Source organism: Pseudonaja textilis, chromosome 17 (assembly GCF_049901715.1).
Source record: "Pseudonaja textilis isolate UNSWEBS1 chromosome 17, rPseTex1.2, whole genome shotgun sequence".
Taxonomy (NCBI): Eukaryota; Metazoa; Chordata; class Lepidosauria; order Squamata; family Elapidae; genus Pseudonaja; species Pseudonaja textilis.
In genome coordinates, this window is record NC_142006.1 from 2,213,180 (window position 1) to 2,228,979 (window position 15,800).

The 15,800-nt window shown below is 44.2% G+C and overlaps 1 protein-coding gene across 6 annotated transcripts in view; it reads right to left on the reverse strand.

The window, feature by feature from the left end:
* The window catches only part of STRBP (spermatid perinuclear RNA binding protein), a 77,115-nt gene that overhangs the window by 44,011 nt on the left and 17,304 nt on the right, over window positions 1–15,800 (reverse strand). The gene's annotated exons all lie outside the window — the stretch shown is intronic.

The following is a 15,800-nucleotide window of genomic DNA, read 5'->3' on the forward strand; positions in this document are numbered from 1 at the left end:
TGGGGTTTGAGGTGTGCTCAACCTGGGCTTTTGAGTCATTCCTGACTCTCCCTCCAAAGGAGTTTCTAAAAAGTCTTGCGTACAAAGATGGCATCCACAGATATTTCTTTTAGCATCTCGTCAACTCCCTGCATTTCTTTAAGTAAAAATAAAATAGAATGCCGAAATACAGCAAACTCCCAGTTCCAACCTGATTCTTACATCTAAAAGTAGATCTGGCTCTTCTATATATTCTCCACCCCCCAAACAACAACAAATGATGGGTGACGAAAACCATCTATCCTATCTGGATAGATCATCACTCAATCATCCGAATCATGGTTGTTGCAAAGGTTCTGTCAACTCCTAAAACATTCCTATGCCTGTTTTAGTAGTTACCATAAAAAAAAAGAGGAGAGGGGAGGAAGGACATCTGGAAGAGGAGTGCAGCAGTTTGAAAGCAAAAGTACATTCCAACTCTTTATCTTTAAAAGGTTGTGACTAAAATACCAGAGCTTTTGCTCGAGAACATGTTTAATTGGAGAACATGACTGATGACACCCAGCCCGTCAGTTGGTCAATTGGAGAATCGGATTTATGACACACCCGGGGGGGGAGGAGGGGAAACAGGCCACAGGTGACTGTAAATTGCATATGCCAGAGTTGGCTTCATATAGGGCACTGCCAGTATGTCGCCTCAATTAAATCCTTTGAAGTTTTTTGAAGTTTGGCTCGGGGATCATGATTTAATTAGGGCGATTGGAGTTTCTTGGTCATGTCCCATCGCCTTTTTTAATGGTTTTCTTAATTAGTTTATAATATAGCATACAAAGAAAATACAAAAATAAATAGTAGGGAAAATAGGGAAGGGAAAAGTGAAGGAAAGAAAAGGGCAAAAAGAAAAAAAGGGGGGGACTGACTTCCCACTCGTTTTGGTGCAGTAAAATAAGGCATTAATATCAAACTTCAACTTTTTACTTTTACATAATCTCTGCATTCTGCATAGCGCAGATGGAATACCTGGCTCACATCGTATTGGATTGTTGCCCGTATAAGAGGGTGAGAGAGAGCACCTCAGTCTATATACCAAAAGAATGATCCACTGAGACCCTCGTATTAAAACAACTTACCTCGTGTGCGGCCAGAATCTGAAAATACCATTTAAGCACAATGGTCCTTAAGCCCTCTAGTCCAGTTGAGTTCGGCATATGCAGGACTGACTGGAATAGAATTGCAGGGGTGACACCGAAATATAATTTTGTCTTATTTTATCTATATCTTAAATTACTGCATTCTATTCCAATTTCACTCTAGACTGTATTGTATTCCAATTTCATTATAAATCGTATTTTATTCCAATTTCATTTAAAATTGTATTTTATCCAATTCCATTTTAAATTGCTTTTATCAAATTTTTAGCAATAATTTATTTCTGGAACTTTGCACTTTGATATGACCCAAGGCCTAATCAATAAATAAAATGTATTTTGACATAATAGTACAAAAACCAGCCATTTCTATAACAACAAAGGTATCTAATCGGGTAAAACCCAAAATCAAAGTTTCTTTTTTTTTTCCAGCTCAAGCACAAAGTCCAGCAGGGGTTTCCAAGTAGAAATAAAAATTATTTATTTTTTCTTTAGATAGATAGATAGATAGATAGATAGATAGATAGATAGATAGAGCTATAGCTATATAGCTATAGATATATAGACATAGACATAGATATATAGATATATATTAAAAAGTCCAGTTGTCTTTTGAAAAGCACCTTTGGGACAACCCTGGATGACTGAGAAACTCCATAGATAGATAGGAATGGTGCTTTTCATCATTCTTGGTTGTTTGAGGGGGAAATATATAGAAGGACTGAGCTAACTTGTGGACGTAGGATTGAGGTTGGAAAACTGGCAGCCTGCAGGATTCCAGCATTCCCCTTTGGGACGTCCATCCTGTCTGCAGAAGAACAACCCCAGGAGAACGTACGAGATGATAAGAGAAGACATGACATCTCCAGAGGTGGGTATTCAGCCGGTTCTGACCGGTTCTCAAGATCCGGTAGCGGAAATGTTGAGTAGTTCGGAGAGGCCAATCCGGCCTCTGACTGGCCCCGCCAACCCCATCTCTTCTCCGCCTCCCATTGAGTCCCAGCTGATCAGCTGGGTCTCCCTTGGTTGCCCTGCACAGGAGAACGGAGCTGGAAAGCAGGTTAGCGGGGTGGGGAGGGAAGGGGGATTTGGCAGTAACCTTCCCCTTGCCACGCCCATTAAAGCCATGCCCACCAAGCCACGCCCACAGAACTGGTAGTAAAAATATTTGAATCCCACCCACTGGACATCTCCACATCAGTTGGCCACTCCTGACCTTTTTCAAGAACATCAGCCAAACATTTGAAGCCCCTCCAAATAGGTCCACCACCAGCTCTTCAAAGTGGAGGCCCTGATCACAGAGGAAGCCAAAACTGAGACAAACTCAGGTGTTATGTGAATTTCGTTGTATATGTATACACGTACAATGACAATAATTATGACTATCATTAATGTTGTACCTGATGATTCTTGACTCTTGACAAATGTATCTTTTCTTTTATGTGCACTGAGAGCATTTTCACCAAGACAAATTCCTTGTGTGTCCAATCACACTTGGCCAATAAAAAGAATTCTATTCTATTCTATTCCCTTATTCTATTCTATTCTATTCTATTCTATTCTATTCTATTCTATTCTATTCTATTCTATTCTAATTCTAATTCTAATTCTAATTCTATTCTATTCTATTCTATTCTATTCTATTCTATTCTATTCTATTCTATTCTATTCTATTCTATTCATCTTCTCTTCTTTCCTCTCCCCTCACCTCCCCTTCTGTATTCTATTCTATTCCAATATTTCTATTCTATTCGATACTATACTATTCTATTCTTTTTCATGCCAATATTTCTATTCTATTCTTCATTCCAAAATTGCATTGCATTGCATTGCATTGCATTGCATTGCATTGCATTGCATTGCATTGCATTCTATTCTATTCTATTCTATTCTATTCTATTCTTCTATTCTGTGTAATTCTAAATAACTCTACACTCTAATTCCAAAGAGAACGAGGGGGGGACATCTTCCTTCGGATGGAATGGAGATTTTTCACACACCGTGGCGGCACTCAAGACAGCTCCTTTCAGACCACCTCAATCTTCTGGTGGGAATGACATCTTGAAAGCCACCCCGACATCTCTTTCCACGCAGGAGCTGAATCCCAGGGAGTGCCGCAATGGAGAAGCACTGAGGAGGAGCTGGTTTCCTGCCAGATGTTCCCAGATTTGGGCTTGCTGGACAGATGGGTTTCCACCGCAACCCTTGCAACCTGCTGCGCCCAGTGCACGATGGAGAAGCCCCCTCAACATTTGGAGATGAAAAAGGGACGCTGCCTTTTCCCCCCGCTTCAAAGCAAGATGCTCCCTGCCTCGTCTGAACAGATGCTTTCTTTCTCCCTTCTTCAGGGAGCACTACTCAATGACAAACGACAAAGCCCACCCAGTTCCTTCTCCACCGTAATTTAAAATTTCTGGCCTCCGTTCAAAGTTCTCTCCAGCAGCATCCGCCACAGTGGGGAACCATATCTGGGTCACCGTCGCTCCAATGAGCATGCTGGCATTGAACACTGGCAATGATTTATTTTATTATTTTCGAGTGCTCTTGGGACGAGGCCTGAATCAACCCCGGGAAGAACTGAACAAAAGCTGCACACAAAAATACACAAGGAGAACAGTCCAAAGAACAAATCTACCTCAACATTTAATCCTCAAACTGGCCCACGTTGATACAATTCAGCTGGTCCGTTAGCAAAGGTGCCTTATTCCTGAATTCAGAAAAATTGAACTGCGTGGCCAATTCAGCAATACTTTCCTCAAATGTTCCAGCTATTTATTTCTCAGAGCCAGCAATATCTGCTCACCTGAGAAAGGGGTAGGAGCATTAAGGATGATGGCGCAACAGGGATTTTTCCAACCAGTAAAGGAGAATTTGGGATACACAGCTATCCGAAATCTACTTCCGCAGCCGAGTTTTGAGTGTCTTAAATCAGTGTTTCCTTCCATCTTGGCCACTTTAAAGACAGGTGGATTTCAACCTGTGGCAGGGGAATTCTGGGAGTAGAAGTCCACCTGTCTTAAGCTGCCGAGATGGAAAAAAATCCTGATCTAAATCCAGTTTGGGGAAGCCACAGAAAAACAGCCTGAGTTATTGGAAACGCTCAGCGAGCTATTGCAACGCTCAAGCTTTTAATGAACCACATTTTTTTTTTCGAAGGGTTTTTACCGGGAACTGCCCCAATGCCAAAAAATTTTTTTACGAGACAACACGTAAACACTTGAAAGAATAAATCCCATCTTTAGCACGCCATGAAGAGACGGTAATCAGTGAGCACCCAAGTAGTTATAGAAAGAGTTTGCTTTTGACAAACATCATTTTGGCTACCGAGTGCCTCTAAACAAGCTCGTTCTGGAAACGAAGAGGGGGAAAACGGGGAAGAGAAGGAATTACTGCTGATTGCATGTACATTTTCTTTATAAGCTCTCTTAAGTGCATTTTCAAGCAAAGACAGATCTCTGGCTAGCCGGATGCACTAAAATATTTAACAATGGAGCACGCGGGAAGATAAATTAAACCAGCGAGCTGCTTTTGACTCGCTACCCTGCCTTAGGAGGTTCCAGCCGCCTGTCCTTGGAAGTATTGGGGGATCGGTTGGCAAGCAAGATGGATTATTTTCTGAACCCTCTATTAAACCTGGCATCGGACGCCAGCTGGAATTTGGACCCGCTTGTTTCCTTAACGTTTGCATCCTATCTTGAAATGGCATAAAACGTATCGGCAGAAACAATAAGCCAGCCCGCTATTTAAGTGGAGGGTCATTAATCTTTAAACTAACCATCGGAGCCAAGGAGAGGCCACTGAACTGTTTGGAAACAGGGAAAGCAGACTTCTTCAAGAGAGTTTGGACCTTCTCGTCATCAGAGAAGAAACGGCCGCCTTGAGATGGGACAGGTCTGATTGGAATGAACCCAAAGATAAATAACATGAGCTTTTCAAACTTGTTCTGAAATACATCGGGTGGGGAAAAAACTTCCAAAACGACATTTAAATCCACTTTAAAGGCCCCGAAACAAGATCACCGAGGCAGGCACAAAACCAGGAAGCTATTCAGACCCAGGCTTCCCAAAACCACGAAGCAGACGCCTCATCCCGACAAAATCCCCCTTTTATTTAGGTTAAAGGGAATTCCTCTCCAGAAAAGTCCCGGCAAAGAGTCTTCCATGAGATTTCATAACTACAGACCTTTATCAGGCTTGGAGAGTTGCCAGGCCGATATCTTCCAAACGCCACGCTGTAGCAGCAATTACTTGGCAAGAAGTCAGGAAGAGATTTTCACCCTTATGAATTGAACTAATTGTCCCCTGCAACACCCCTTCCCTTTCGCTCCTCTTTTATTCCCTATGGGAGGGGCCATTCACTGTCCACCTGAGCCTTTACTCCCAAGTCGACCCTTGTTCCTTAGCTGTTCCCTTCTCCTGGCAGCTCTGTGCATGCGCACACTGGAAACAGGCTCCAGCTGTTCTTCCCCACTGATCTCCAACTCCGAAGGCAGCTGATGACTGTCGGACGGCCCTGGCCCCGTCTCTGCCTCCGACGCAGAGCCCTCGTCAGACCCTTCCCCAGACTCCAGGACTGGCCCAAATTCCTCCCCAACCTCTTCACTGTCCGAGTCTACTGGGCGCTGGCAGGCCACAACAAAAGCATCTAGTGGTAGCTTTTCCAACGCACCCCTTTTATTTCAAGACCGTTAAGTTTTTGTGAGCTATGGTTTGCCTTCATTGGGGCGGCTAGAGAAATGTATGTCCAATCCACTCTGTTTGGGGTAGGGATGACACGAAGATTCTGCCTTTGTATAAAATGTGGGAAAGGTGTTACTGGATTCCTTTTGGTCTTTTGCTCCTGCGGACTTTTTCAAGCTCTCCTGCTTGAAAAATCGGATCAAAGAAAGACTGTCTGGATTAAAATTTAGAAGGTAGAAGGGAAGTTGGAGGAGGAACCGTTAAAGCGAATAGTTTCGTGCACATGGTGGGCAATCGTACGTGTGCATGCTCGTCCACTGCTTGTGCAAGGGGGAATGCACACGTGGAAGCCTTCGCCTGCCACTCGGCCCGGTTTTGAATAGCTCACGGCCCGATAGTGAACTGTGGCCCGTGGATTGGGGACCCCTGCATTAAAGGCTTGGTACCAGCCCTTAATGAAGCAGGGAGAAACAACTGGAGCCCCCGAATTAAGAATCAAGGAGGGAAGCAACGTAGAATTAAGGAGAAATTTCCTGACAGTGAGAATAATTAACCAGTGGAACAACTTGCCTCCAGAAGTTGCGAATGCTCCAACACTGGAAGTTTTCTTTAGAAGAGATTGGACAACCGTTTGTCTGAAGGGGTGTAAGGTTTCCTGCCCAGGCAAGAGGTTGGACTTGAAGACCTCCAAGGTCCAGTGATGGAATTTAAAAAAATTTTTACTACCGGTTCTGTGGGTGTGGCAGGGGAAGAATACTGTAAAACCTCCAGTCAGAGGTGGGATTTGCCAGTTCTCTGAACTACTCAAAATTTCCACTACAGAACCTCTGCCAACTCTGTTTATTTTATTGTTCTGTTCCTATTCCACTCCTAATTCTAATTCTACTCCTAATTCTAATTCTACTCCTAATTCTAATTCTATTCCTAATTCTAATTCTACTTCTTAATTCTAATTCTACTCCTTACTCCTAATTCTAGTCCTAATTCTACTCCTAATTCTAATTCTATTAATTCTCATTCTATTCCTAATTCTAATTCTATTCCTAATTCTCATTCTAGTCCTAATTCCCATTCTACTCCTAATTCTAATTCTACTTCTTACTCCTAATTCTAATTCTACTCTTAATTCTAATTCTAATTCTACTCCTAATTCTCATTCTATTCCTAATTCTCATTCTATTCCTAATTCTAATTCTACTCCTAATTCTACTTCTTACTCCTAATTCTAATTCTACTCTTAATTCTAATTCTATTCCTAATTCTATTTCTAGTCCTAATTCTTTTCCTCATAATCCTAATCCTGTCCTAAATATGTCCCCGCTCCAATCTCCAATGCCTTTGTCATTTCCTGGCTGAAATTCCTCGGGAGCCTGGTTCTCCATCATTTGTTTGCAAGATGTCGCACAGCCTCGTGGTACCAAACTTGCAATTAATCTGAACAATGGCTCTATCTATGGGTAAACACGGGGAACGAGAAACCCAAACATGTCTCTCTTTGTTTTATTCACAGCAGCCACTCCTAACTGGGCTCGCAAAAGTGTCTTTCTGCACCGATGAGAAAAGGAAAATGTGGGGTTTTGCCACGCTTGTTTACACAACCTACTTGCCTGGGCTGTTGGAAATAGCTCATTCCACACATAGTTTATTTATTTATTTTTTGCAATGTCCACATCGGCGATTTCTTGGCTGTTCGGAGGATTATTATATTTAGCTCTGCAACTAGGTTAGAGGTGAAGAGAAGCTGGACTGTGGTAGACCCATCATTGCATGGGTCATCACTTGCAAAATGCAGCTTACGCTAGGGAAACAAACATGCAGACTCGGGTTTGCTCAAAAGAGATGAATAGAGTAAGAGTAAGAATAAGAATAAAAATAAGAATAAGAATAATTAGAATAGAATAGAAGAATTAGGAATAGGGATAGGGATAGGAATAGAATAGAATAGAATAGAATAGAATAGGAATAGGAATAGAATAGTAGGAATAGAATAGAATAGTAGGAATAGAATAGAATAGAATAGAATAGAATAGAATAGAATAGAATAGAAATATTGGATAGTATAAAATAGAAGCGAAGATTGGATAGAATAGAACAGAACAGAATAGAAAAGAATTGAAAATAGAATAGAAAATAGAAAATATAGTATAGAATAGTTGCCATGGGAGAATAGGCGGCATTATAAATTATATAAATTAAATAAATAAATAAATAAATAAATAAATAAATAGACTAGAAAACAGAATAGAGAACAAAACAGAATAGAGAATTGGAAGGGACCTTGGAGGTCTTCTAGTCCAGCCCCCTGCTTAGGCAGGAATCCCTACACCACTTCAGACAAACGGTTATCCAGCCTCTTCTTAAAAACTTCCAGTGTTGGAGCATTTACAACTTCTGGAGGCAAGTTGTTCCACTGGTTAATTGTTCTAATTGTCGGGAAATTTCTTCTTAGTTCTAAGTTGCTTCTCTCCTCGATGAGTTTCCACCCATGGCTTCTTGTCCTGCCTTCTGGTGCTTTGGAGAATAGCTTGACTCCCTCTTCTTTGGGGCAGCCCCTGAGATATTGGAAGACTGCTATCCTCTCTCCCTCAGTCCTTCTTTTCATCAGATTAGACATATCCAACTCCAGCAACCGTTCTTTATATGTTTTAGCCTCCGGTCCCCTAAATGAGCCACACTATTCACTGTTGAGGGGCATTTCTTGAAATGCACAGAATTTCCAACAAGGAGAGCGGTTGTAAAATTGAGCTGCTGGACTTCAGAAAAGTAAGCGAATAAATGATGGCTGGGGAGACCACAGCCCCATTTTCTACCTCCGCAATCTCAGACTTCACTTAAAATGGAAAGAAAAACTAAGGTCTCGTGAAACGTATCGTTTCCACCTCACAATCTTCCAGGGGCCAAAATCTGTGTCAAAACAGGCTGCACGTTGACAGATGCTGAATCCGCGTCGTATTTTAGGGGTTCCCTCTACCCAGAAGCCAAATTCCGAAACTACATCCAGTTTTCCAACATTTCGCCATCTCCACCTCTCGTCTATGCGTAGGATGAAAAGGGTGTTAACGCGAGACAGGTAGCATGTGAGGAACACCAAATGAATGGCCCTGAATGGTATGATTAGCCATAATTATTTTAAAAAATAATCAGAAAACATGAAGAGCTGCAGAGTTAAAAGGACTGTGGCAAAAAAAAGCAAAGAGAACCACCAATTGTGATGACCCAAAGGGGTGTGGCACGAAGGCAACCCGGTCAGATAATCAGTAGGAGTCCCCTTATTAGCTCCAACTCTGCCCCCAATGTCCTGGTTACTTTCTGGGCTGGAGAAAAACTCCCAGGACCAGCAGAGAATCAAGTCCAAAACATGGTCAACAAAAACTGTAACTACAAGTCCAATCAAGGCAAAATGAGGTAATGAGTCCAGCAGGGCAGAAGAAGGAATTCCAGAGGTGAAGGAATGGCAATAACTCAACATGGTTGGGAAGATGCCAGGAACGCAGATAAGCAACGATAACACAAGATAAACTCACATTTGTTCCCAGCAGACGCTGCACTCAGCATGCAGCTCTTTTAAACTCCATCCCCAGCTGTGGCTAATGAAGGGAATCAGGGCCCTTTCCTCCCCCGTAAGCCAGGCAACCCACGTTGCTCCTTTCTCCGTTCCTCCCTGCGTGCCCTAGGATGAAGAGGTGGGCCTGAGTCTTCCTCTGAATTCCCTCTCCCTTGTTCTACCTCTCTCCTGCTCTGCCCAGCCGGACTTTGCCCTTCCCCAGTTTCCTCCACAACCAACGGAGCCACACTCCCACTCCCTGTCAGATGTTCGTCTTCCTCCTCCGATTCAGACTCCAACTCCAATAGTCCTATAGGCACCTTGGGTGCAAAGCCCCCAAAACATCTGGAGGGCACCCTTGGCATTAATCCCCATCAGTCAATAGCGGCGGCTGCTTTATGGGTAGTCCTCGTCTTCCAACAGTTTGTTTAGCGACCGTTCGAAATTACAATAGCACTGGGGAAAAAGGGGGACTTTTAGGACCATCTTTCACTCTTGCAACATCCCCACGGTCACAAGATTTACCCTCTGATGCTCAGCGACTCGGATTTATGACGGGATCACATGATCCCCCTTTTGCGACCTTCCAACAAGCCAAGCCGAGCCAGATTCACTTAACAACCAGGATGACTCGCTTAACGAACGTTGCAAGAGAGGCTGTAAAAAAAAACACACCTCACCCTAACGTGAATGTTTCGCTTAGCAACGGAAATTTCAGGCTCAGTTGTGGTTGTTAAGTCAAGGATTGCCTGCAACTTGGAGCTTATATTCTGCGGATCTCCAACTCCGTCCAATTGCAAACATCTGTCTGTCCGAGGACCAAATAGGACCCAAAAAAATGCGTCACGCAGCCTGAACATCAGGATGACTGCAGGACCAACTGAAATAATAATAATATAATAATATAATTCTATGCCAAATGATGTCACACCTCCTGGCTCCCTCCGGCGTCTCCTTTCCAGAAGTCAAATAAGGCACATCTGTAAGCCTACAACACAATAGGTTTGTGTTAAACTCTGCGCTGCAGAGCTAAAAATAGTTGCCTTCTGCAGGATGCTTGCATATCCAGAAATAATTCCAGAGGGACCATTGCTGAGGAGCCAAACTAGGTTTGCTGAGAAAGGTTTTTTTTTGGGGGGGCAAGGGGGGGGGGTGAGCATACGGTCAGGTGAGCCGAGAAAGGGGGAACATACATTTGCAATATTTTTCCTTCCAGTTGATCTGCCCGGCTTTTGAGGGGGGGAAACTGGTCTGCGAAAGGCTTGCGGTGTTTGAGATGCGGAAGCAACGCCTTTGGTAACCGGGAAATAAAAAAAGGAGACAAGGATTGGGTTTTTTTTTTTGTTTGTTTGTTTTAACATCCCCAAATGAAAGGAGGAGATAAAAGGGACAGAAGGTTTCTGAGGCTGCTTGCAGAAAATGTGAAAAAATAAAAATAAGAATCAGGACATCTATTTGTGGAAATGAACACCAGATACCATTTTTTTGCCCATCTCCTGCCCCAAGGTAGATTTTTCTCAGCACATCTGAAGATCTGGGAGACGTGTCTATCTATCCAATTTTTTTTTTTGCGTTCCCTCTGAAAACCCAAAGAGAGGCTCTGCACCAAAAGAGACGGTCAAATTCTGGCCAGGGACAACCAGGCCCTGCAAATTTCTCCTGAGGAAAAATCTTACGGACAAACCTCCATCCCGGAATAAATATCTAACAGATGACCAGAGTTGGAAGGAACCTTGTAGGTCACCTAGTCCAACCTCCCACCCAAGCAGGAGGCCCTACACCATTTTTGACCAATGGCAGTCCAGTCTCTTCTTGAAAGCCTCCAGGGATGAAGCTCCCACAACTTCTGAAGATGGATTGTTCTTCCTGTCAGAAAATTCCTCCTTATTTCCAGGTTGAATCTCTCCTTGGTCAGTTTCCATCCACTGTTCCTCGTCTGGCCTTCAGGTGTTTTAGAAAACAGCTTGACCCCCCCTCTTCCTCTGTGGCAGCCCCTCAAATATTGGACGATGCTCTCCTGTCTCCCCTGGTCCTTCTCTTTGCTAGACTAGCCAATAAATAAATCAAGTTTATTACAGTCAAAGACCAGAGACCAGAATAAATAAAAATATTCCATGAATATTGTTAATTCATAAATCAGTCCAGATTGGAGGAATGACATCTGGAGCCCTTTACAGGTACGCCTTGATTTATGACCATAATTCATCATTATCTTTTAACGACCCCACAATCCCTTGTGGGTTGGAGTCTGGGCAACTGAGTGGAGCTGAGCGTTTACTGGCCGGATGCCCTTCCTGTCACCAATGCAGAGTTCGCAGCAGATCTATTCTCAGTGTACCCAGAGAGAGAAATATCTGCCTCTGCCTAGAATCGAACTCACAGCCCCCCGATTGTGAGGGGATTGCTCCCCCTCTAGGCCACCGCACCAACTCTCTCGGTCCCTTCCAACTCTGTTCATCCGTAATCTGTGAACATCACAACAAGGGGAAAGGAAAAAAACAAAATAAGGTTAACTTTTTGGCCAAACGCAAGGAGGGGCCTGCGAAAATCACGGACAGCGGCAAATATTCACAGAATCTGAAATCGCTCTGGGTTCAAACCACAAAGCCTTTGATGGCACCGCCTGCTCCTGTTTCTCTTGCCTCGGTTCTATTTTAATCTAGAAATTCACACTCCCAGAAACAAAATATTACCGAGAACAATTAAAACAAAAACAAAAACCAGCGTCCAGCGAGGCAGAGACAAGAGCCGGAATGAACGACCTGTCCAGACAAGTGCAGAGAACTGTCTTAAGAGCTGGACAGAGAAGTTATTTCCGAAGCGAGGAATCCGATGAGATCGCCCGGGGAATAGAAAGGGAATTACTGAATTACTGAACGGGAAATTGGCCGCGGGAACCAATCCTCCATCTGCTACTAAGGGGAAAAGAGATTTCCCAGAATTTTTTGGGGGTGTGTGTGAGGGTGAGGTAGGGTGGGATGAGAGAACTCGCCATGGCCACCTCGCCGTGGGACAATTCAACAAGGCAATGTAACGAATCAAAATAACTTAAATATTGTTTTATTTTTTAGCTGAAGAAGCGTAGTGGAGGAGAAGCGAAACATCTGTGAAGAAAAACCAGACAGTCCGGTTGCCACTTGTGGGCTGGGGGGGAAAATCACCTTTTATTATTCCCATTTCATTTTGTCTCTCCTTCCGTGTCCTTTCTTGGAACAGTCCTATTCCACAATTTCTTCAATATTACAGATAACAGATAATCAGAGTTGGAAAGGACCTTGTAGGTCATCTAGCCCAGTGGTCGCCAACCGGTGGGCCGGGGGACCGCTGGCCATGAGAAAATGTTGGTAGGCTGCAGAGAAATGTCCCCCTCCCCAAAGCAATTAATCCAGGCTGCGCAGGAACACAAGGCTTGCGTCGCTTGCATTGTGAACAACACGAGGTAGTCAGGGGAGGGGGGAAAGGGTGGAGGGAGGGGAATTTGCCCCACACGCCCCCCGCGCCTGGCCTGGCCACCGGTCTGCTTCTTTCCACTTCTTCCTTCTTCTGCTTTTGGCTGCACACAAGGAAAGCAGCCAAAGTCTTCCTTACTCTCCCTCAAACTCCGCCAGAAATGAGACTTCGGGACCCTGCAAGGCCTCCTGCTCCAAGGTGCTGCAAAGACTCATTTCTGGCGGAGTTTGGGGGAGAGAAAGAAAGACTTCTACGGCTTCTGCTGCTTTCCTTGCATGAAGCCAGAAGTCTCTCCCTCTCCCCCACCGAGAACGGAGCTGGAGACGGTATTCTGCAATCCCAAATAAAGAATGATCGATTGGTAGGAAAATGGGGTGGGGAATTTTCCTGCAGGCTTTTTGGGGGGTATTTTCCCAAGTTCTCCGCTGCTTTCTGCAGAGACCCCGGGAAAACATCAGCAACCCACCGTCAGTCAAACTTCACAGGAGCAGTCCGCGGGATTTAAAATTATGAGTTCGGTGGTCCCTGAGGTCCAAACGTTTGACGACCCCTGATCTAGTCCAACCCCCTTGCCCAAGCAGGAGACCCTACACCATTTCAGACCGGTGGCAGTCCAATCTCTTCTTGAAAGTCTCAAGTGATGGCCCTCCCACAACTTCCGAGTGTAACTCTTGTCCCGTGAAGAGTCGTCCTGTGGAAAGTTCGCCATGGCGAGTTGGCCGAAGTGAGTTGTTATAAACCCAAGGCGGGGTCAGTAAAGCAATTGTCTCTTTTATGGGCCAACCGCCTCTCCAGCATGGAGAGGTTTAGAAATCTAGAAATGTTAGCTTAAGAATGGGCATCTGTCCAGTTCTGGGTTTGGGGGTACAGTACCAATTGGACCCTGAGGAGGGAAACGTCACCTGTTCCCTGTTTTCGATCTCCACTGTGGGTCCTCAGGAGTCCTGCCTTAATGCAAGAAAGGAAGGATGCAGGAGAGAAACCAAGAAGCAGAAAACAAGTCTTCTCTAAGCTAAGAATCGTAGCCAGAATGTGGGGCTGCTCACCAAGCGGGAAGTCTGTTTAGTGACCACAATCGGCAGCAACTCCGTGGTTAAGCAAAGCAGTCTCTAAGGGAAACAGCAACTATCCTTAATGATCTTACTTCAACTTTACTTTGAACTACAGAACGACGAAGGTTGAAAAATGCCAGAGAGGGTCGCCAAGTTATTTTTTCTATCACCGTCGTAACCGCAAACAGTTGCTAAGCGAGGACTAACCTGAACCCCAGATGATCCGACACCATTTTTCACTCACCTTAAAAAACCTTGTGGCTTCTTTTTGGGTGTAAATCTAGCTGTGATCACACAGGCTTGAAGTGTGATGCCCTGAACCCAATTATGGTTTACTTAGCTCGATACCTGTGCTTCGCTATGAAACTATGTTTTCGGGCTTAGTTTTGGGGGAGGAAAATAAGGTTTAAAAAAAAAATCCTGCCTCTGCCTACCAGCATCCATTGGTATTCATCTGGCTAGCGTCCTGTCCGTGTGTGTGAGTTGAGGGCTGTTTGGAAACTGAAAGAGTATTTGCTGTGTGAGCAAGGAGGAGACAGCAAGGAGCCTGGGTGTGGCTTAGCTCAACTGTTCTTTACTAAAGCTGGTTGCTGCTCTGAAAGCAAAACTGAAACTCCTCTGCATGTGTTTTGCATTTAGAACAGATTTTTCAGGCGGGGAGGGGGAGTAGAACTCCTTAGCATCAGAATGTAATAATAATAATAATAATAATAATAATAATAATAATAATAATAATAGGAAATACTCTAAATGCTCTGATGGTCATTTTAAAAAATCCTTAGTGAGCACCTAGAAGCCAAGAGGAACATATGGGCAAAATTTCACATTTGTAGGCTTTACAGTTCTGGAGATTTTGTGATGATGTGTGAGGGGTATTTCGCCTTTATTTAGACAGATTTGCAGCAGACATTTTGCAATCTCGATCAGCCGACGCCAAGAGCGGATGGGAACGATGGGAACTGTAGTTCAAGCATCAACTCAGACTCGGTTGCAAACCAGACACATTGGGGGAAGCCAAAACAAAGTACTTTCCCCCCCCCCTCAACTGGCGGGATGACCGGATGCAATACGGAGGCCTGTCGGATGCCAACAACGTTCTCCTAAAATTTCCCGTTCCCTCATTTCAGGTTTTTTGCAATTAATGTCATTCTCTTTTTCCAGGGACCCCAGAAACACTGAAAAACACAAGATGACGATTAAGGAGTCTGTTAGCGACTCTCTCGGTGTCCTATGTTGCAAATGAGAGATATCGGATAACCAATCGTACACTAAATATCCTCTCTAAATATCTTCTTGGTTCTATTTTGAAGTCATTTGCTCCCCCCCGCCCCCTCAAACGCCGTCCGGGAAAGGATATCTGAGATTCCCAGGCGAGAAACAACACTCAAAAATAAACCTAAGGGGTCCTTCATAACCTGACATCGTTCATTTTAATTATTTGCTTTTTGAAGTTATTTGGGTTTGGGGAAATAACGTTACCTCAATGCACCAGATCTGGTGCAAACTGCAAATCCCAGGCAATATTACTTGCGGTGGCTGAGGATGATGGGCACAGTACTCTAAATTCTGGCAGGCACCCAATAGAGACAGTTGAAACCAGAAACAGAGAGCCTCAAATCAGTCTGAGCTGGAAGGGATCTTGGAGGTCTTCTAGTCCAACCCCTGGCTCAAGCAGGAGAACTTATACCCACGATGGCGAACCTGTGGCACGCAGCGCCATTTGTGCCAGCATGCAAGCGCAGGCAAACTTCCCTCACTGCGCATGTGTGCGCCTCGTAGCTGATTTTCAGCCAGTTTGAGGCCTTTTTCAGCCTCCCAGAGGCTTGAGGAAAGCCTTTGCAGGCCGAAAAACAGGCCCATTCAGTCACTTCCGGTATTTCCGGAAACACCGGAAGTGACAAAACGGTCCCATTTTTCGGCCTGCAAAGGCTGCAGAAATTTTCCTCAA